Below are 24,024 nucleotides of genomic sequence, written 5' to 3' on the forward strand. Positions count from 1 at the left end.
TGGGATATCCACAGATCAGCTGATCTGGGACAGTGTGACTACCAGTAATGTTTACAAGTTGGGAGCCACCATGCATAAGCACTGTACAAAGTGTATCGGCAGCTTTAGGTGTTGCAGTTCTGCCCTATTTAAGTCTGTGGGGCAGTGCTGAAGTACCTTACATATACATTATTAATCCCTTCTAGCACTATAACATAATAGTATCTCATGGAGCTGACTAACTTCCCACTCCATACCGTACTATTACTTTATGATAGTGACACCCGCTTAGAAGTAGAGCAGGTGCCTTCAAGAATGGTTATCAGTTGTGCAAAATAGTTGACCCTGCCTGTAACACCCATGGTCAGAGCAGAGCTGCAATTGCTCATGTTAACCCCTTAAATACTGCAATCAATCATTACAAACAGATTTTATTTTGCAACTCAGTACCTTTCTTCCATCAACCTGGATCTGCCATCTTTTTCACTGGTCTCAATCCTGCCACTGCTAGAATTTATTAACCAGGCCTGTCAACCTGTCCACAGAAAAATAAAAATTGTATTCCTCTCAGAAGGTGACAATGCAAAAACAATATTCCCCAAATGATGTTTATTCTGCAAAATTAGTAATATATATACATAAAAAAACAATAATGTAGGTATCACAGTAATCATTGAGACTAGAGATGAGCGAGTAGTGTTCGATCGAATAGGTGTTCGATCGAATACTATGGTATTCGAAATACTCATACTCGATCGAACACTACTAGCTGTTAGAAGTTTAAGGTTCGATGCAGAACCAGCGTTGATTGGCAGAATGCTATACATTCTGCCAATCAATGCTGGTTCTTCTCTTACCTTTAGAAGTCTTCTCCGTGCAGCGTCCCCGCGGCGTCTTCCGGCTGGAATTCACTCTGCCTAGGCATCCGGCCTAGGCAGAGCTGACTGCGCATGCGCGGGCATGCCCACGCATGCGCAGTCGGCTCTGCTCAGGCGTCGGACCGGGCAGAGCCAACCGTGCATGCGCAGTCGGCTCTGCCTAGGCCCCGATGCCTAGGCAGAGTGAATTCCAGCCGGAAGACGCCGCGAGGGCACTGTGCCGGGAGAAGACTTCAAGGAGAATCCAGCCCGACCGTCACTCGTGGACTTGGTAAGTATAATTTTATCGAATTCTGCGTACCGCTGAAACGAGCATTTCCCCCCATAGATTATAATGGGGTTCGAAATCCGTTCGAACAGTCGAACAGTGTGCGGCTGTTCGAATCGGATTTGGAACCTCGGACATTTTAGTATTCGCTCATCTCTAATTGAGACCCATAGAATAAAGGTTACATATTACTTATGCGATAAGGTGATGTAACATCTTTGCCCATCTGGGCTTTGGCGGCGTCCTCCGGCTGCGTGCTACGGCACAGGAGATGTGTCTGGCTGTGATTTCTTCTTGAATTGTCTGAACACTGTCCTATTCCCTTACCTTGGTAATTGATTTTCCATCACACCCATCTCCTTCAGGCTAATGCCCCACGGGCGGTATCCACAGCACTAAAGCTCTGCAGGAAGAACCGCTCTGTGAACACATTGTGGTTCTTTCCGCAGTGCTTTTAAGAGAAAGTTCACACCGTTTTCCTCTGCGGACTTTCTTTTAACATTATACCTACGGGAAAGCCGCTACGCATTTCCGTAGATTTAATTGACATGCTGCGATTTCAGATATAATTGACATGCTGCCATTTGCAAAGCCGCAACAGCTTTGCAAATCGCAGCGTGTCCGTGCTGCAATCTTTTCCGCAAAGTGGGGATGGGACTCGCATGAATCCCATCCACTATGCCTGCACTGTATAACTCCACGATTTTTCCCGCAACGTCTCCCCTGCGGGCAAATCACAGGGTTTCCGGTCCATGGGGCCCCGGCCTCACTTTGATTTTTTCCTGCTCCTCTATGGGTTCACACATAGATTTTTGGTCATGATTTTGAGGCTTTATCCGCCTCAAAATCCTGACCAGAAGGACGGCTCCCATTGAAATCAATGGGAGCTGTTCAGGAGTTTTTTCCGGGAGCCGTTTCTTCCGGCTCCCGGAAAAAAGAAGTGAGGTGCTCATTCTTCAGGCCATTTCGCCTTGCGATTTGGCCTGAAGACACACCCTCCTCCTGACTAGGCCCATTCATTGGGCCTAATCCAGAGGGGAGTGTGTGGCTGGATGCCGGTGCAGAGCACCAGCTTTCAGTCGCGGCTACCCGGCTTTTGGGCTGGAGCCTGAGGTGAGTCAATTTGGGGAAACAGGGACAATACCCCAAGGAGAACCTAGGGATTGTGTTTGCACCCATGACTCTACATGTGACCACAGTTTGGGTAAGATCAATTTCTTTCTCAATTATATAGTATTTGACTATTTGATATGCTATGTTGTTGACCCTCTAATATTGGGCATACTATTCTGATATATTGAGTAGCAGTGTTTGTCATGTTTTTTCTTTTTACTTTTGTGATTTGTAGGAGTATTTATTAAATGCTAAGTTTTATTGTTTGTTCATCCGTGCTTCTGTGTGACTCTTCCGCTCCGGATTAGGCTTGAATGAATGGGCCTAATCGGGAGGGAGTTTCATGATGCAGATACCGCAGCTGAGTCAACTGCAGAATCTTTTTTCCACTACTATCTAGCGGAAAAAAGAAGCGGGTGGCTCCCATTGAAGTCAATGGGAGCCATTTTTGACAGCGGATTTTGAAGCGGATTCCACATCAAAATCCGCTGCCAAAACACTCTGTATGAATGAGCCTTTAATCTGTACAGTAGTGGAGAGGGATCCAATTCTTCATGCCTACCTTATCCAACGGCAACCTTAATACCCAAATAGCTTAAAGAATCACCTTCACACAAAAAATTTAAGCCTATCATGCTGAATTCCCTCCTCCAAAGGCATCAAAATAGACATGTCTCAATTAATCCCAGTGTCTGCTTAGTTTTAGGGAGGCATGTCAAAGCCATGTCATTGTTGTTCTCAATTTTCCTGTCTATATAGTTTACAGATCAAACATTTGGATATCAGTCCATATTATGCCTCTGGTTTGACATCAGGATTGTAGCATGGATGTCATTTTGTTTCAGAGAAACCTATAGCTATCTACTTTGGCAGCAGAATGCATAACAAATGTAAAATAAATCGGATTCAGACAAACCTTGTTCACATTATTCAAAAAAAAAAATGGATGAAGATAGAGCATGCCATGGGTTTAAAAATCCATATCCTCATTCTTCTGCCATTCACACCATTAAGGTATGAAACATCCTGTTAAAAAAAACCGCTATAATGTTATAATCTAACATTTTTGTCCTTCTTTCTTCAACTTTAGTATTTGTTAAAATTCAATTGACCTAACAAAATCTAACCTATAACCCGAGCAGCAATGATTAAATTCATACCCCACTGTAAATAACAGGAAAACAGTATTTTTAATACATGCTGCTATCAAATGCATTAATATTTATTAACCCATTATCTCAATCTCCCAAACAGCTATAAGGTGAACAGTTGTGGACAAGTGACAATTGCAACTGAGGTGGTTATTGGAATGAACTAATTTATTACTGGACAAAATGAGGCAAACAAACTGTAACAGTGCAGTAGCAATGACTTGTACATAACCGGTGACAAAATAATGTTTTAGACTTTGTCTCAATGTACCGGTAAGAGCAGCAATTTGTAACATCAGACTCACAGAACAGTCTAATTGTTTAAGGCCAGGAAAACTTTTGGAAAAAATCACAATATGCTGCGGCGAAGAAGAAAAACATTGCAACCACTTACAAAATAGCATCCATAACATTCAATTACAGCTACATGTTTGTAAAGGTACATAATATATAAACACTAAATATTCATATCATGGAGCCACTAAAAATATAGTCACAAAAATAACATATGCATAAATATACTAGGTATATATCAAAAACAAGGACCATAAAAACTCATGAACCCTTTCTTCATATTTTCCATCTCCACCTTCCAAAATTCATAACTGTTTTATTTTTCTTGTTGACATACCTATGTAAGGACTTATTCTTTGCACAAGTTGTCCTTTCATGTGGCACCATTTTGGTGTACATATAATGCTCTAATTAGCTTTTATTAATACTTTTGATTGGTTCATGTGATAAGAAACCTACAATTCTATCATTAAGTTTTGCATGTTGTTTTTACGGTGTTTACTCTACATTAAAAATTACATGCACACCTCGTCCTGTGGGTCATAAAATTACGGCAATATCATATTTATATTGGATTTACTATTACTGAATAAAACATCATTTTTTTTTTTTGTAAATAACCAATTTGCCTGGAGTCACCATATTCTGTCTATAACTGTTTTACTCTTGTTGACAGAGCTATGTATAGGATATGTTTTATCACTTTTTGTTGCTATTTTTGTGAGAGGCAAAGTGACCAAAATTAAATTTTTTATTGTTAATATACTTTTTATTTTTTTATTAAACTTTCTTTTACACTGTTTTAACTTTTTTTTTTTTATTCATCTATATTTTCTTCACAAGGGGACTGGATCCTGGAATCTCCTAATCCCTAGTGCAATGTACCTTAATAGGTACGTCAGTCATAGAAACCCTATGTGCAATAGGCAAAGGCAGCCAGGAGGCTGAAGGGCTAAATGGTGGTGGGGAAGATGGGACAATCAATCTTACACCCTAGCAATCCAGATGCAGGGATTGTTATTGATCACTGCATGTGAGGGGTTAAGCTGCCAGAGTCAGAGTATACATGTCATGTTACAGGCTGTACTATTATGGCCCTGAGTATTTACTACATTCTTAGCATGACAGGGTTAATATTGCATTGTATATGTGACTGCTTCTTTAGGCACTGGCACTGGTATGTAGGTATTGTTGCATGCTCAAACCTCACCTTATATGTATTATAGCAGACATATATTACACCACTACAATTAGAGTACAGTCCTATGAAAAAGTTTGGGCACCCCTATTAATCTTAATTAGAGATGAGCGAACAGTGTTCTATCGAACTCATGTTCGATCGGATATTAGGCTGTTCGGCATGTTCGAATCGAATCGAACACCGCGTGGTAAAGTGCGCCATTACTCGATTCCCCTCCCACCTTCCCTGGCACCTTTTTTGCTCCAATAACAGCGCAGGGTAGGTGGGACAGGAACTATGACACCGGTGACGTTGAGAAAAGTAGGCAAAACCCATTGGCTGCCGAAAACATGTGACCTCTAATTTAAAAGAACAGCGCCGCCCAGGTTCGCGTCATTCTGAGCTTGCAATTCACCGGGGACGGAGGTTTCCGTCCAGTTAGCTAGGGGTTAGATTCTGGGTAGGCAGGGAAAGGCTAGGATAGGATGAGAAGACAACCACAACAGCTCTTGTAAGAGCTAAATTCCAGGGAGAAGCTTGTCAGTGTAACGTGGCACTGACGGGCTCAATCGCCGCAACCCAGCTTTCCCAGGATCCTGAATGGAACACACTGTCAGTGTATTCCCGTATACCCGATATATACCCCCGATACCCGTTCCAACGGTGTGCCCCCCCACCTTCACCCCAGAAATACCCTGCAAGTCCCCTAGCAATAGAATTGGGGCTATATACACCCACTATTTTTGCTACTGCCATATAGTGCCATTGTCTCACTGGGAATTCAAAGAATATATTGGGCTTACATATAACTTCAATTCCAGGGAGAAGCTTGTCAGTGTAACGTGGCACTGACGGGCTCAATCGCCGCAACCCAGCTTTCCCAGGATCCTGAATGGAACACACTGACAGTGTATTCCCGTATACCCCATATATACACCCCAAATCACCGTTCCAACGGTGTGCCCCCCCACCTTCACCTCAGAAATACCCTGCAAGTCCCCTAGCAATAGAATTGGGGCTATATACACCCACAATTTTTGCTACTGGTATATAGTGCCATTGTCTGACTGGGAATTCAAAGAATATATTGGGGTTACATGCACCCAAAATTTTTGCTACTGCTATACAGTGCCATTGTCTCACTGGGAATTCAAAGAATATATTGGGGTTATGTGCACCCACAATTTTTACTACTGGTATACAGTGCCATTGTCTGACTGGGAATTCAAAGAATATATGGGGGTTACGTGCACCCACAATTTTTGCTACTGCTATACAGTGCCATTGTCTCACTGGGAATTCAAAGATTATATTGGGGTTATGTGCACCCACAATTTTTGCTACTGCTATATAGTGCCAGTTTATGACTGGTAATTCAAAGAATATATTGGGGTTACGTGCACCCACAATTTTTGCTACTGGTATATAGTGCCATTGTCTGACTGGGAATTCAAAGAATATATGGGGGTTACGTGCACCCACAATTTTTGCTACTGCTATACAGTGCCATTGTCTCACTGGGAATTCAAAGAATATATTGGGGTTATGTGCACCCACAATTTTTACTACTGGTATACAGTGCCATTGTCTGACTGGGAATTCAAAGAATATATGGGGGTTACGTGCACCCACAATTATTGCTACTGCTATACAGTGCCATTGTCTCACTGGGAATTCAAAGAATATATTGGGGTTATGTGCACCCACAATTTTTACTACTGGTATACAGTGCCATTGTCTGACTGGGAATTCAAAGAATATATGGGGGTTACGTGCACCCACAATTTTTGCTACTGCTATACAGTGCCATTGTCTCACTGGGAATTCAAAGAATATATTGGGGTTATGTGCACCCACAATTTTTACTACTGGTATACAGTGCCATTGTCTGACTGGGAATTCAAAGAGTATATGGGGGTTACGTGCACCCACAATTTTTCCTACTGCTATACAGTGCCATTGTCTCACTGGGAATTCAAAGATTATATTGGGGTTATGTGCACCCACAATTTTTGCTACTGCTATATAGTGCCAGTTTATGACTGGTAATTCAAAGAATATATTGGGGTTACGTGCACCCACAATTTTTGCTACTGGTATATAGTGCCATTGTCTGACTGGGAATTCAAAGAATATATGGGGGTTACGTGCACCCACAATTTTTGCTACTGCTATACAGTGCCATTGTCTCACTGGGAATTCAAAGAATATATTGGGGTTATGTGCACCCACAATTTTTACTACTGGTATACAGTGCCATTGTCTGACTGGGAATTCAAAGAATATATGGGGGTTACGTGCACCCACAATTTTTGCTACTGCTATACAGTGCCATTGTCTCACTGGGAATTCAAAGATTATATTGGGGTTATGTGCACCCACAATTTTTGCTACTGCTATATAGTGCCAGTTTATGACTGGTAATTCAAAGAATATATTGGGGTTACGTGCACCCACAATTTTTGCTACTGGTATATAGTGCCATTGTCTGACTGGGAATTCAAAGAATATATGGGGGTTACGTGCACCCACAATTTTTGCTACTGCTATACAGTGCCATTGTCTCACTGGGAATTCAAAGATTATATTGGGGTTATGTGCACCCACAATTTTTGCTACTGCTATATAGTGCCAGTTTATGACTGGTAATTCAAAGAATATATTGGGGATACGTGCACCCACAATTTTTGCTACTGGTATATAGTGCCATTGTCTGACTGGGAATTCAAAGAATATATGGGGGTTACGTGCACCCACAATTTTTGCTACTGCTATACAGTGCCATTGTCTCACTGGGAATTCAAAGAATATATTGGGGTTATGTGCACCCACAATTTTTACTACTGGTATACAGTGCCATTGTCTGACTGGGAATTCAAAGAATATATGGGGGTTACGTGCACCCACAATTTTTGCTACTGCTATACAGTGCCATTGTCTCACTGGGAATTCAAAGAATATATTGGGGTTATGTGCACCCACAATTTTTACTACTGGTATACAGTGCCATTGTCTCACTGGGAATTCAAAGAATATATGGGGGTTACGTGCACCCACAATTTTTGCTACTGCTATACAGTGCCATTGTCTCACTGGGAATTCAAAGATTATATTGGGGTTATGTGCACCCACAATTTTTGCTACTGCTATATAGTGCCAGTTTATGACTGGTAATTCAAAGAATATATTGGGGTTACGTGCACCCACAATTTTTGCTACTGGTATATAGTGCCATTGTCTGACTGGGAATTCAAAGAATATATGGGGGTTACGTGCACCCACAATTTTTGCTACTGCTATACAGTGCCATTGTCTCACTGGGAATTCAAAGAATATATTGGGGTTATGTGCACCCACAATTTTTACTACTGGTATACAGTGCCATTGTCTGACTGGGAATTCAAAGAATATATGGGGGTTACGTGCACCCACAATTTTTGCTACTGCTATACAGTGCCATTGTCTCACTGGGAATTCAAAGAATATATTGGGGTTATGTGCACCCACAATTTTTACTACTGGTAGACAGTGCCATTGTCTCACTGGGAATTCAAAGAATATATGGGGGTTACGTGCACCCACAATTTTTGCTACTGGTAGACAGTGCCATTGTCTCACTGGGAATTCAAAGAATATATTGGGGTTATGTGCACCCACAATTTTTACTACTGGTATACAGTGCCATTGTCTGACTGGGAATTCAAAGAATATATGGGGGTTACGTGCACCCACAATTTTTGCTACTGCTATACAGTGCCATTGTCTCACTGGGAATTCAAAGAATATATTGGGGTTATGTGCACCCACAATTTTTACTACTGGTATACAGTGCCATTGTCTGACTGGGATTGCAAAGAATATATGGGGGTTACGTGCACCCACAATTTTTGCTACTGCTATACAGTGCCATTGTCTCACTGGGAATTCAAAGATTATATTGGGGTTATGTGCACCCACAATTTTTGCTACTGCTATATAGTGCCAGTTTATGACTGGTAATTCAAAGAATATATTGGGGTTACGTGCACCCACAATTTTTGCTACTGGTATATAATGCCATTGTCTGACTGGGAATTCAGAGAATATATGGGGGTTACGTGCACCCACAATTTTTGCTACTGCTATACAGTGCCATTGTCTCACTGGGAATTCAAAGAATATATTGGGGTTATGTGCACCCACAGTTTTTACTACTGGTATACAGTGCCATTGTCTGACTGGGAATTCAAAGAATATATGGGGGTTACGTGCACCCACAATTTTTGCTACTGCTATACAGTGCCATTGTCTCACTGGGAATTCAAAGATTATATTGGGGTTATGTGCACCCACAATTTTTGCTACTGCTATATAGTGCCAGTTTATGACTGGTAATTCAAAGAATATATTGGGGTTACGTGCACCCACAATTTTTGCTACTGGTATATAGTGCCATTGTCTGACTGGGAATTCAAAGAATATATGGGGGTTACGTGCACCCACAATTTTTGCTACTGCTATACAGTGCCATTGTCTCACTGGGAATTCAAAGAATATATTGGGGTTATGTGCACCCACAATTTTTACTACTGGTATACAGTGCCATTGTCTGACTGGGAATTCAAAGAATATATGGGGGTTACATGCACCCACAATTTTTGCTACTGCTATACAGTGCCATTGTCTCACTGGGAATTCAAAGAATATATTGGGGTTATGTGCACCCACAATTTTTACTACTGGTATACAGTGCCATTGTCTCACTGGGAATTCAAAGAATATATGGGGGTTACGTGCACCCACAATTTTTGCTACTGCTATACAGTGCCATTGTCTCACTGGGAATTCAAAGATTATATTGGGGTTATGTGCACCCACAATTTTTGCTACTGCTATATAGTGCCAGTTTATGACTGGTAATTCAAAGAATATATTGGGGTTACGTGCACCCACAATTTTTGCTACTGGTATATAGTGCCATTGTCTGACTGGGAATTCAAAGAATATATGGGGGTTACGTGCACCCACAATTTTTGCTACTGCTATACAGTGCCATTGTCTCACTGGGAATTCAAAGAATATATTGGGGTTATGTGCACCCACAATTTTTGCTACTGCTATATAGTGCCAGTTTCTGACTGGTAATTCTAAAAATATATGGGGGTTACGTGCACCCACAATTTTTGCTACTGCTATACAGTGCCATTGTCTCACTGGGAATTCAAAGAATATATTGGGGTTATGTGCACCCACAATTTTTACTACTGGTATACAGTGCCTTTGTCTGCCTGGGAATTCAAAGAATCTATGGGGGTTACGTGCACCCACAATTTTTGATACTGCTATACAGTGCCATTGTCTCACTGGGAATTCAAAGAATATATTGGGGTTACAAATACCCTCATTTCTTGCTACTGCCATATAGTGCCAGTTTCTGACTGGTAATTCAAAGAATATATTGGGGTTACGTGCACCCACAATTTTTGCTACTGGTATATAGTGCCATTGTCTGACTGGGAATTCAAAGAATATATGGGGGTTATGTGCACCCACAATTTTTGCTACTGCTATACAGTGCCATTGTCTCACTGGGAATTCAAAGATTATATTGGGGTTATGTGCACCCACAATTTTTGCTACTGCTATATAGTGCCAGTTTATGACTGGTAATTCAAAGAATATATTGGGGTTACGTGCACCCACAATTTTTGCTACTGGTATATAGTGCCATTGTCTGACTGGGAATTCAAAGAATATATGGGGGTTACGTACACCCACAATTTTTGCTACTGCTAAACAGTGCCATTGTCTCACTGGGAATTCAAAGAATATATTGGGGTTATGTGCACCCACAATTTTTACTACTGGTATACAGTGCCATTGTCTGACTGGGAATTCAAAGAATATATGGGGGTTACGTGCACCCACAATTATTGCTACTGCTATACAGTGCCATTGTCTCACTGGGAATTCAAAGAATATATTGGGGTTATGTGCACCCACAATTTTTACTACTGGTATACAGTGCCATTGTCTGACTGGGAATTCAAAGAGTATATGGGGGTTACGTGCACCCACAATTTTTCCTACTGCTATACAGTGCCATTGTCTCACTGGGAATTCAAAGATTATATTGGGGTTATGTGCACCCACAATTTTTGCTACTGCTATATAGTGCCAGTTTATGACTGGTAATTCAAAGAATATATTGGGGTTACGTGCACCCACAATTTTTGCTACTGGTATATAGTGCCATTGTCTGACTGGGAATTCAAAGAATATATGGGGGTTACGTGCACCCACAATTTTTGCTACTGCTATACAGTGCCATTGTCTCACTGGGAATTCAAAGAATATATTGGGGTTATGTGCACCCACAATTTTTACTACTGGTATACAGTGCCATTGTCTGACTGGGAATTCAAAGAATATATGGGGGTTACGTGCACCCACAATTTTTGCTACTGCTATACAGTGCCATTGTCTCACTGGGAATTCAAAGATTATATTGGGGTTATGTGCACCCACAATTTTTGCTACTGCTATATAGTGCCAGTTTATGACTGGTAATTCAAAGAATATATTGGGGTTACGTGCACCCACAATTTTTGCTACTGGTATATAGTGCCATTGTCTGACTGGGAATTCAAAGAATATATGGGGGTTACGTGCACCCACAATTTTTGCTACTGCTATACAGTGCCATTGTCTCACTGGGAATTCAAAGATTATATTGGGGTTATGTGCACCCACAATTTTTGCTACTGCTATATAGTGCCAGTTTATGACTGGTAATTCAAAGAATATATTGGGGATACGTGCACCCACAATTTTTGCTACTGGTATATAGTGCCATTGTCTGACTGGGAATTCAAAGAATATATGGGGGTTACGTGCACCCACAATTTTTGCTACTGCTATACAGTGCCATTGTCTCACTGGGAATTCAAAGAATATATTGGGGTTATGTGCACCCACAATTTTTACTACTGGTATACAGTGCCATTGTCTGACTGGGAATTCAAAGAATATATGGGGGTTACGTGCACCCACAATTTTTGCTACTGCTATACAGTGCCATTGTCTCACTGGGAATTCAAAGAATATATTGGGGTTATGTGCACCCACAATTTTTACTACTGGTATACAGTGCCATTGTCTCACTGGGAATTCAAAGAATATATGGGGGTTACGTGCACCCACAATTTTTGCTACTGCTATACAGTGCCATTGTCTCACTGGGAATTCAAAGATTATATTGGGGTTATGTGCACCCACAATTTTTGCTACTGCTATATAGTGCCAGTTTATGACTGGTAATTCAAAGAATATATTGGGGTTACGTGCACCCACAATTTTTGCTACTGGTATATAGTGCCATTGTCTGACTGGGAATTCAAAGAATATATGGGGGTTACGTGCACCCACAATTTTTGCTACTGCTATACAGTGCCATTGTCTCACTGGGAATTCAAAGAATATATTGGGGTTATGTGCACCCACAATTTTTACTACTGGTATACAGTGCCATTGTCTGACTGGGAATTCAAAGAATATATGGGGGTTACGTGCACCCACAATTTTTGCTACTGCTATACAGTGCCATTGTCTCACTGGGAATTCAAAGAATATATTGGGGTTATGTGCACCCACAATTTTTACTACTGGTAGACAGTGCCATTGTCTCACTGGGAATTCAAAGAATATATGGGGGTTACGTGCACCCACAATTTTTGCTACTGGTAGACAGTGCCATTGTCTCACTGGGAATTCAAAGAATATATTGGGGTTATGTGCACCCACAATTTTTACTACTGGTATACAGTGCCATTGTCTGACTGGGAATTCAAAGAATATATGGGGGTTACGTGCACCCACAATTTTTGCTACTGCTATACAGTGCCATTGTCTCACTGGGAATTTAAAGAATATATTGGGGTTATGTGCACCCACAATTTTTACTACTGGTATACAGTGCCATTGTCTGACTGGGATTGCAAAGAATATATGGGGGTTACGTGCACCCACAATTTTTGCTACTGCTATACAGTGCCATTGTCTCACTGGGAATTCAAAGATTATATTGGGGTTATGTGCACCCACAATTTTTGCTACTGCTATATAGTGCCAGTTTATGACTGGTAATTCAAAGAATATATTGGGGTTACGTGCACCCACAATTTTTGCTACTGGTATATAATGCCATTGTCTGACTGGGAATTCAGAGAATATATGGGGGTTACGTGCACCCACAATTTTTGCTACTGCTATACAGTGCCATTGTCTCACTGGGAATTCAAAGAATATATTGGGGTTATGTGCACCCACAGTTTTTACTACTGGTATACAGTGCCATTGTCTGACTGGGAATTCAAAGAATATATGGGGGTTACGTGCACCCACAATTTTTGCTACTGCTATACAGTGCCATTGTCTCACTGGGAATTCAAAGATTATATTGGGGTTATGTGCACCCACAATTTTTGCTACTGCTATATAGTGCCAGTTTATGACTGGTAATTCAAAGAATATATTGGGGTTACGTGCACCCACAATTTTTGCTACTGGTATATAGTGCCATTGTCTGACTGGGAATTCAAAGAATATATGGGGGTTACGTGCACCCACAATTTTTGCTACTGCTATACAGTGCCATTGTCTCACTGGGAATTCAAAGAATATATTGGGGTTATGTGCACCCACAATTTTTACTACTGGTATACAGTGCCATTGTCTGACTGGGAATTCAAAGAATATATGGGGGTTACATGCACCCACAATTTTTGCTACTGCTATACAGTGCCATTGTCTCACTGGGAATTCAAAGAATATATTGGGGTTATGTGCACCCACAATTTTTACTACTGGTATACAGTGCCATTGTCTCACTGGGAATTCAAAGAATATATGGGGGTTACGTGCACCCACAATTTTTGCTACTGCTATACAGTGCCATTGTCTCACTGGGAATTCAAAGATTATATTGGGGTTATGTGCACCCACAATTTTTGCTACTGCTATATAGTGCCAGTTTATGACTGGTAATTCAAAGAATATATTGGGGTTACGTGCACCCACAATTTTTGCTACTGGTATATAGTGCCATTGTCTGACTGGGAATTCAAAGAATATATGGGGGTTACGTGCACCCACAATTTTTGCTACTGCTATACAGTGCCATTGTCTCACTGGGAATTCAAAGAATATATTGGGGTTATGTGCACCCACAATTTTTGCTACTGCTATATAGTGCCAGTTTCTGACTGGTAATTCTAAAAATATATGGGGGTTACGTGCACCCACAATTTTTGCTACTGCTATACAGTGCCATTGTCTCACTGGGAATTCAAAGAATATATTGGGGTTATGTGCACCCACAATTTTTACTACTGGTATACAGTGCCTTTGTCTGCCTGGGAATTCAAAGAATCTATGGGGGTTACGTGCACCCACAATTTTTGCTACTGCTATACAGTGCCATTGTCTCACTGGGAATTCAAAGAATATATTGGGGTTACAAATACCCTCATTTCTTGCTACTGCCATATAGTGCCAGTTTCTGACTGGTAATTCAAAGAATATATTGGGGTTACGTGCACCCACAATTTTTGCTAATGGTAGATAGTGCCATTGTCTCACTGGGAATTCCACAAATAATTTGGGGATTCATTCACCCTACATCTCAGGCTCTTGCCATATTCTCCCAGGTTGTCAGTGCTGCACCAGCTCGTTCCCAGACAGCTCGGCCCGAAAAACACGTTACCTATATAGAGGATTTGGACAATGAAGACAACATGTTCTAAATCTAATGTCTGCACCTTCTCCAGAATTAAAATAAAGGCAGCGTTTAACTTTCAAATAGCACTGCACAAAGGAAGATCTTATCAGCTTGTCTCATGACATGCTACTGAAAAGTGTCATTTGTGTATCTTAATGTAAATATAGTTGTATAAGCTTTTTGGGTTTTAGGCACTGCCAAGTTATTTATTACCACCCTCCCCTTATAATGATGATGACGCCAAAGTCACTGTGGGTGTTCAGAGCTCACAGCTTTGGTTGACATTTGTCTTGCTCTCTGTCGGTACCAGCTGTCTTTTTGGATACCGTAAAGTTATGTTGACTTTATTAACAGCTGTAGAAGCTTTAGCCAGGTTGTGACGGTGTTTAACCCTAACAACACTAAGTGGGATACACATTAATAGTCAGTCTATGTACGCTAAACGTATCACTGAAGTAATTTTTTTTCCCTCTCCCCTAATATAAGAAAGGAACAGACATTAGACCTAGACCGGGGTTCGAGGCTTGTAAAAATCCAGTATTATTTGTTCTTCATGATGTGAAATATGTGTTGAAAAGCAACCCAAGATGAAGTCAGCCATGTGTGCCAGTGTGTTACTTGGCATGCCTTTGCTGGCCCCAACTGTAAGGGTCACTCTCCGTTTCCTCCATTTTCCACTCCCCTTCACACCATTTGTGGTGAAGCAATGGGATGCACTGAAGTGCACCCTCTAGCCTCGTGTGGGATAAGGACATCAGATGCCACTCCAACCCCCTCGTCTTCCTCCGCCAGCCAACGGTGCGAAGATGAGAGGAGTGTGCTCTGAATGTTTTCTGCCTAGCAGAGGCTAGTTCTCACTTACGAAAATGGCCCCACTTTGACCTGTATATCAGGCACAATGGTGTAGGTTTCAAAGAAACATGGCACCAACAAGTTGGAAAACGTGGGCAATGCGTGGACCGTGTTTGAGTCTGGCAAGCTCCAGATCTGCTACCAGGTTCCAGCCATTATCACAGGCGCAAAAATGCCAGGCCCCAGGTGTAGCAGGGAAAAAAAAATGCCATCTCAGCCAGGATGGCATCCCTGACCTCGGAGGCACTGTGCTGTCTGTCCCCCAAGCTGATCAGTTTCAGCACGGCCTGCTGACATCTCCCCATGCCAGTGTTACAGTGTTTTCCGCTAGTAGCTGGGGTGGAGGTTGCAGCTTCGTAGGGTTTCAGTCTACTCCTGCCATGAATTTTGGCCTGGGAGAGGAGATAGGCCACCCCAGTTTGCACCCGGGGAACAGACTCCACCACATTCACCCTGCCTGTCATTAAAGATAAGCACTGCAGCATCCCTGACCACAGGCGCTTGTCCATGTGTCGGTGGTCAAGTGGACCTTGCAGCAAAGCGCAGAGCTCTGGGCCCGACTGATGTTATGGGACACATGCAGGCGCAAGGCAGAGACAGCACACCAAGAGAAGTAGTAACGGCTAGGCCCAGCATAGGGAGGTGCCCCAGCTGCCATCTGCTGACGGAAGGCCTGGGTCTCCAGAAGCATAAACAAACACCAACATCTCCAGGGCCAGCAGTTTATCGATGAGGCTGTTAAAGGCTTGGGCATGGGGGTGGGTTGTGTTGTACTTCTGCCTGCGATGAAAAGCTTGGGAAATGTGGAGTGGCTGGGAAGAGGCGCATGATGGTGCAGGCCAAAAGGGCGCATGAGGGTGAACTCCCCAATGTGTCAGAGATAGGTGTGTAGGTGTCCTTGCATCATATACTTGCACCATATTTGGCTTTGGAAGTTAATTTTGTGCCAAAAAGTGGTTAAGACAGCGATCCCTCAGCTACTCCCGTTACACTGTCTATTGAAGTTACCATCTGTGGAAGTGGACCACCATTTCTAAGATCCCAAAGGAAGCAGGCAAGAGATGTGCAGTTCAGAAAAAAAGATGAGAAAATAAGTATAGGCTGTAGAGCACAGAGGGATCGGAGAGGACAGAGCTGGTGTCGGCCAGGTATTCCCACAACATGCGCCTATACTTGTCCCTCCTGGTGACACTAGGCCCCTGAGTGGCAGTAATTTGTCCAGGGGGGCCATTAACGTGTTCCAGACCTAGGAATAAGTCTTCCAACAGGGTAGAGTTTTGCATGCCTTTGCTTCTACCCACTGTTTTTGCTGCTTAGCTTCCCTCCACATCTACACTGCTTTCACCCCTAAACATCACCCCAGTTTATGTCTTTGTTTCTACCGTGTTTTTTTTGTTGAATTAGCTTCCCTCCACATCTACACTGCTTTAGCCCCTAAACATCACCCCAGTTTATGCCTTTGCTTCTACCCTTTTTTTTGTTGAATTAGCTTCCCTCCACATCTACACTGCTTTAGCCCCTAAACATCACCCCAGTTTATGCCTTTGCTTCTACCCTTTTTTTTCTGTTGAATTAGCTTCCCTCCACATCTACACTGCTTTAGCCCCTAAACATCACCCCAGTTTATGCCTTTGCTTCTACCCAGGTTTTTTGTTGATTTAGCTTCCCTCTACATCTACACTGCTTTAGCCCCTAGACATCACCCCTGTCCATGTGGGGTCGATGGCCTCGTCATCCACCAACTCCTCTTCCAATTGCGCACTGCCCCCTTACTGCAAACCGCACATGACCACAGCTTGCCTTGATGGCAACTGTGTCTCATGATCCCCACTTAGGTCCAGACAAGTCGGTGGCGGGTCCAAAACCCCAAAATTGGAAGGAAATGGCAGATGCTGCAGTGTTTCTAACACCTGTTCCTGGTGCTCGGGCCTGGTCTGTGTTGTACCCTGCACCCTGCTTAACGCAGCTGCCATATCCAAAGTTGTGCTGAGCGCATGCTAATGTTTCGTGTCCAGTGCAATGGATGGGATGGGATTTCACATAAGTCTGCCACCCATGGCCACTCATGGTTGAGCAACTGAGGGAGTTGACTTTGACGAACCCGAGGGTTTTGGAGTTGGAACTACATCAAAGGTCTGTGCTGCTCACACACTCTGCTCAACACATGATATGTTTAGTGCCAGCAGTGTGGAGACGTCGCACAACAGCCGTTGTTCCAGCAGGTACAGGCGTTGTAGGAGTGCATAGAGGCTAGCAGCGGCAACTATAGACTTTAAAAACTATCTGCACAAGCGCCACACTTTCACCAGTAGCTCAGGAACATTGGGGTACCTTTTTCAAAAGATTAGCAGCAATGAGTTAAAAACGTGGCCCAGGCATGGAATATGTTGCAGGCTGCCAAGCTACAGAGCCAATCCCAGGTTACGGCCATTATCACACATGACAACATGCCTGGGCCCAGGTGCAGTGGCAAAATCCACATTGCCGTCTCATAGAGGATGGCATGACTCACTTTGTAGGCAGTGTGCTGTCTGGCCCCCAAGCTGATGAGCTTCAGCACGGCCCGCTGACGTCTCCCCACACCAGTGTTGCAGCGTTTCCAGCTCGTAGCTGGGGTCAATTTAACAGCGGAGGAGGGTGGTGTTTCAGCCCTCCTCCCAGGAATGTTGTGTGGGGAGACAAGTCAGGCCACCACATTTTGCGACCCGGTCCACGCCTCAACTACATTCAACCACTGTGCCCAAATTGAAAGGTAGCGTCCCTGTCCGCATGCACTTGTCCATTCGTAACTGGTCACATGGATCTTTAGGGCTAAGCGCTGAATTTAGGGACCGCCTCATGTTTGGGGGAAAGTGCTGGTGTGGACGGCACAGTGCGGTGGCGCAGTAGACACTCTGCCCAAAAAGGGCAGTGTCCCCCAGCCGGGATTCCAACATCTCCTGGGCCAGATTTCTTGAGATGAGGCCGTTGAAGCCTTGGGCATGTGGGTGGGTTGCGCTGTACTTTAGCATGAAATGAAAGGCTTGGGAGATGGGGAGTTGCTGGGAAGAGGCGCATGATGGCGCGGGCAAAAGGAGAAATGGCAGGAAAAGGTGAGGATAAGGGTGAACTCCCCAAAGTGTCAGAGGCAGATGTGGAGGTGTCCTGGCTGCTGGTCTGTACTGCAGCACCAGCCCTGTCAACAGTGGGAGAGGCAGTGGCCGCCAGGCCAAACGACGATTATCCTGCGCTTGCTCTCACCCACTGAGCCCAGGGCTTGCCTTCCAAATGATGGCACCCGCAAGAGGTGGTGAGATTCCTCTCCGCAGATCTCCAGACCATCTTGGACTTGCAAATTGCACTAAATTTGTCATGTAACTGACATGTATATGATGAGTCTATCCATTGTCTGTTCATTTTGGTGAAAGTCAGCCTGTCAGCTGACAGACAGCTGTGCTTGTCAGTGATGATGCCACCGGCTGCTTGTACCCCCAGTTTTTGCTGCTTAGCTTGCCTCCACATCCACACTGCTTTTGCCCCTACACATCACCCCTATCCATGCCTGTGCCTCTAGCCATAAGTCTGCCACCCATGGAAACTCATGGTGCAGAAAGTGAGGGAGCTGACTCTGAGGAACCCTTGGGTTTTGTAGCTGGTACTCCATCAAAGGTCTCTGCTGCTCACACACCCTGCTGAACATACGGTATCTAGGGTTAGAGCATGTGGTGACCTCGCACAACAGTAGGTGCTTCAGGCAGATGTAGGCCTTGCTGGAGTGTATTGCGGCTAGCTCCAGGTACTGTAGACTTGGGAAAGTGGGTGTCCAAGTGCCGCACTTTCACCCTTAGCTCAGCTAATTTGGGGTATGTTTTTAAAAATCATTGCACCACTACATTGAACACGTGGGCCAGGCATGGAACGTGTTGGAGGCTGGCAAGCTCCAGAGCCCTCCAACAAGACAAAAAAGCCTGGCCCCAGGGGCAGCGGGGATAAACAAATTGCCATCTCATCCAGGATGGCATCCCTGACCTCAGAGGCAGTGTGCTGTCCGTCTCCCAAGCTGATGAGCTTCAGCCCAGCCTGCTGACGTCTCCCCACACCAGTGTTTTAGCGTTTTCAGCTCGTAGCTGTGGTGGAGGTTGCAGCGTCGTAGGGTTTCAGTCTACTCCTGCCATGAATTTTGGCCTGGGAGAGGAGATAGGCCACCCCAGTTTGCACCCGGGGAACAGACTCCACCACATTCACCCTGCCTGTCATTAAAGATAAGCACTGCAGCATCCCTGACCACAGGCGCTTGTCTAAGTGTCGGTGGTCAAGTGGACCTTGCAGCAAAGCGCGGAACTAAGGGCCCACCTGATGTTGAGTGACACGTGCTGGTGCAAGGCGGAGACGCCACACCGGGAGAAGTTGAGACGGCTAGGGACGGCATAGTGAGGTGCCACAGTTGCCATCAGGTCCGGGAAGGCGGGAGTTTCAACAAGCCGGAACGCCAACCTCTCCTGGGCCAGCAGTTTAGCGATGTTGGCGTTCTAGGCTTGCGTGGGTGGGTGGTTAGCGGTGTATTTCTGCCGGCGCTCCAATGTCTGAGAGATGGTGGGTTGTTGTAAAGAAGCGCCTGATGGTGCCTTTGATGGTGCAGGAGAAGGAGATAAGACAGAAACAGGGGAGGATGAGGGAGAAGTCAACAAAGTGGCGGAGGCAGATGAAGTGATGTCCTGGCTCGTCCTCTGGAGTGCATCGCCAGCACTGTGAGCAGAGGCAGTGGCATGAACGGCGGGCGACGTTTGTCCTGCCGTTGCTGCCTGCCACTGATTCCATTGCTTGGATTCCAAATGACGGTGCATTGAAGTGGTGGACAGGTTGCTCTTCTCAGGGCCCCTACTCGATTTCGAGAGGCAAATTGTGTAGACGACACTATATCTGTCCTCGGCGCATTCCTTGAAAAAACTCTACACCTTCAAGAAACGTGCCCTCGATGGGGGAGTTTTTCTGGGCTGGATACAAAAGGGAACATCTTCGGATATTCCGGGTCTGGCCTGGCTTCGGCAAAGCAGCTGACCTCTGCCTCTGGACATGTCTCTGCCTCTAGCTACCCTTTTTGGTGCTGCACCTGCCTCAACATCCACACTACTTTCCCAGCTTGACATCTGCCTTGTCCAGGTGGGGTCGGTGTCCTCGTCGTCCACCACTTCCTCTTCCAACTCCTGTCTCGCCTCCTCCTCCTGCAAAATGTGCATGTCAACTGGCTGCCCTGACAGCAACTGCGTCTCATCGTCGTCGATGAGGGTGGGTTGCTGGTCATCCGCCACCAAATCGACCGGAGATGGAATGGAGGAGACTCTAGTGTTTGAGCATCTGGACACAGATACTCGTCTGTTAGGTCCGTGGAATCGCGAAATGGAGGGGCAGGTTGCGGTACAGTCAAAGGAAGGGAGAACAGCTCTGGGGAGCAGGGACAGTTGGGGTTATTGTTCTGGGAAGATTGGGAATTTTGGGTGGAAGGAGGACAAGACTGTTGGGTAAGAGGAGGTAGAGGCTGCCTGGCTGGTGGATAATGTGCTTTAAGCGTTATCCGACAGCCATTGCAAGACCTGTTCCTGGTTCTCGGGCCTACTAATCTTTGTACCATTCAGCCTAGTTAATGTGGAACTTTTGTGCAAAGCGCAGAACTTAGGGCCCGCCTGATGTTAAGGGACACACGCTGGTACAAGGCTCAACTCACCCTAAGTGCCAAAAACACTGCTGGTGCAAGGCTCTACTCATGCCAAGGGCCTCAATCTCTGCTGGTAGCTCAGCTTAAGGTCCTGTAACTTTGTTTGGAAGGGCTCATGTTAAGGGCTAGAAAAGTGAATTTTGGAAGGTCTTACCACATCACACACACACACACACACACACACACTCAAAATGACAGTTAAGGGTGAGGGCTTTTGGAATTCCAATTGCCTATTCCATTTGTGGTTGTCATGGGGAACGTGATTTAAAGGGGTGGTTGTTACTGTTTGTTGAGCTTAAATTGGGGTTTGTGTCTATCCATTTGGGGAGTAAAGAAGGTTTCCAGGTATTTTCCCACTTTGATAGAGGTTTTTTTGAATGTGGAAAGTGTGTAGTTGTTAGGCAGTGATGTTGGGGTAATAGAGGGTCTTTGGTGTGTTAGATGCCCCCAGACATGCTTCCCCTGCTGTCCCAGTGTCATTCCAGAGGTGTTGGCATCATTTCCTGGGGTGTCATAGTGGACTTGGTGACCCTCCAGACACGGATTTGGGTTTCCCCCTTAACGAGTATCTGTTCCCCATAGACTATAATGGGGTTCGAAACCCGTTCGAACACACGAACATTGAGCGGCTGTTCGAATCGAATTTCGAACCTCGAACATTTTAGTGTTCGCTCATCTCTAATCTTAATCATTTTTAGTTCTAAATATTTTGGTATTTGCAACAGCCATTTCAGTTTGATATATCTAATAACTGATGGACACAGTAATATTTCAGGATTGAAATGAGGTTTATTGTACTAACAGAAAATGTGCAATATGCATTAAACCAAAATTTGACTGGTGCAAAAGTATGGGCACCTCAACAGAAAAGTGACATTAATATTTAGTAGATCCTCCTTTTGCAAAGATAACAGCCTCTAGTCGCTTCCTGTAGCTTTTAATCAGTTCCTGGATCCTGGATAAAGGTATTTTGGACAAACAATTCAAGTTCAGTTAAGTTAGATGGTCGCCGAGCATGGACAGCCCGCTTCAAATCATCCCACAGATGTTCAATGATATTCAGGTCTGGGGACTGGGATGGCCATTCCAGAACATTGTAATTGTTCCTCTGCATGAATGCCTGAGGATTTGGAGCGGTGTTTTGGATCATTGTCTTGCTGAAATATCCATCCCCGGCGTAACTTCAACTTCGTCACTGATTCTTGAACATTATTCTCAAGAATCTGCTGATACTGAGTGGAATCCATGCGACTCTCAACTTTAACAAGATTCCCGATGCCGGCATTGGCCACACAGCCCCAAAGCATGATGGAACCTCCACCAAATTTTACAGTGGGTAGCATGTGTTTTTCTTGGAATGTTGTTTCTTTTTGGACGCCATGCATAACGCCTTTTTTTTATAACCAAACAACTCAATTTTTGTTTCCAAAATGAAGCTGCCTTGTCCAAATGTGCTTTTTCATACCTCAGGCAACTCTATTTGTGGCATACGTGCAGAAACGGCTTCTTTCTCATCACTCTCCCATACAGCTTCTATTTGTGCAAAGTGCGCTGTATAGTTGACCGATGCACAGTGACACCATCTGCAGCAAGATGATGCTGCAGCTCTTTGGAGGTGGTCTGTGGATTGTCCTTGACTGTTCTCACCATTCTTCTTCTCTGCCTTTCTGATATTTTTCTTGGCCTGCCACTTCTGGGCTTAACAAGAACTGTCCCTGTGGTCTTCCATTTCCTTACTATGTTCCTCACAGAGGAAACTGACAGGTTAAATCTCTGAGACAACGTTTTGTATCCTTCCCCTGAACAACTATGTTGAACAATCTTTGTTTTCAGATCATTTGAGAGCGGGCTGTCCATGTTCGGCGACCATCAAACTTAACTGAACTTGAATTGTTTTGTAGAAAGAAATGGTCCAAAATACCTTCATCCAGGATCCAGGAACTGATTAAAAGCTACAGGAAGCGACTAGAGGCTGTTATCTTTGCAAAAGGAGGATGTACTAAATATTAATGTCACTTTTCTGTTGAGGTGCCCATATTTTTGCATCGGTCAAATTTTGGTTTAATGCATATTGCGCATTTTCTGTTAGTACAATAAACCTCATTTCAATCCTGAAATATTACTGTGCCCATCAGTTATTAGATATATCAAACTGAAATGGCTGTTGCAAACACCAAAATATTTAGAACTAAAAATGATTAAGATTAATAGGGGTGCCCAAACTTTTTCATAGGACTGTATGTAACAAGTTCATGTGTTACTGAGACTATAGTGGTCATTTGTTTTAGGCCTGAATTCCAGATCTATATTGGCCCTCAAAGGGACAAATTGTAAACTGTAAGTGGCTCTGAAAAGAAATCTAACAGTGGCCGCATGTTGTAAGTGGGGAAAGATTTGTTGGCAGGTCCAACAAACATAAGCACAGTCAAAAAGGTTATCTATCCAATTTAAGAATACATTGGTAGACAGAGTCTTACATTAGGTGGGACTGATGCATGATAACTAAGGAATTACATTTGGTCAAAAAATAGGACAAAAGGGGAACAACCACACAAAAAGGCAATATAGCTGTTTGGGAATGGCTAGGACAGCAATTCCCCAGTAGCTGTTGATCCCTGGGACGGGACACAAGAGACAGTGAGCCCTAAGCTGAAGCCCCCAACTGACCCTTCCTATTGCCAGGCCCTATCCTACGTAATAGGAGGCAACCACGAAGATGGTTCCTTCCTGTATAGGTGAGACACAAAACTCAGACAAGATGGACAACAACAAAGAGAAGTCAGCTAGCCAGGGTTTGGTAACAGTCGAGCGATGCAGTGCCAAATCGGAGTCCAAAGAATAGTCAGTGAGGAAAGCCAAA

The sequence above is a fragment of the Leptodactylus fuscus genome, chromosome 1 (assembly GCF_031893055.1).
Source record: "Leptodactylus fuscus isolate aLepFus1 chromosome 1, aLepFus1.hap2, whole genome shotgun sequence".
In the NCBI taxonomy this organism is placed as follows: domain Eukaryota; kingdom Metazoa; phylum Chordata; class Amphibia; order Anura; family Leptodactylidae; genus Leptodactylus; species Leptodactylus fuscus.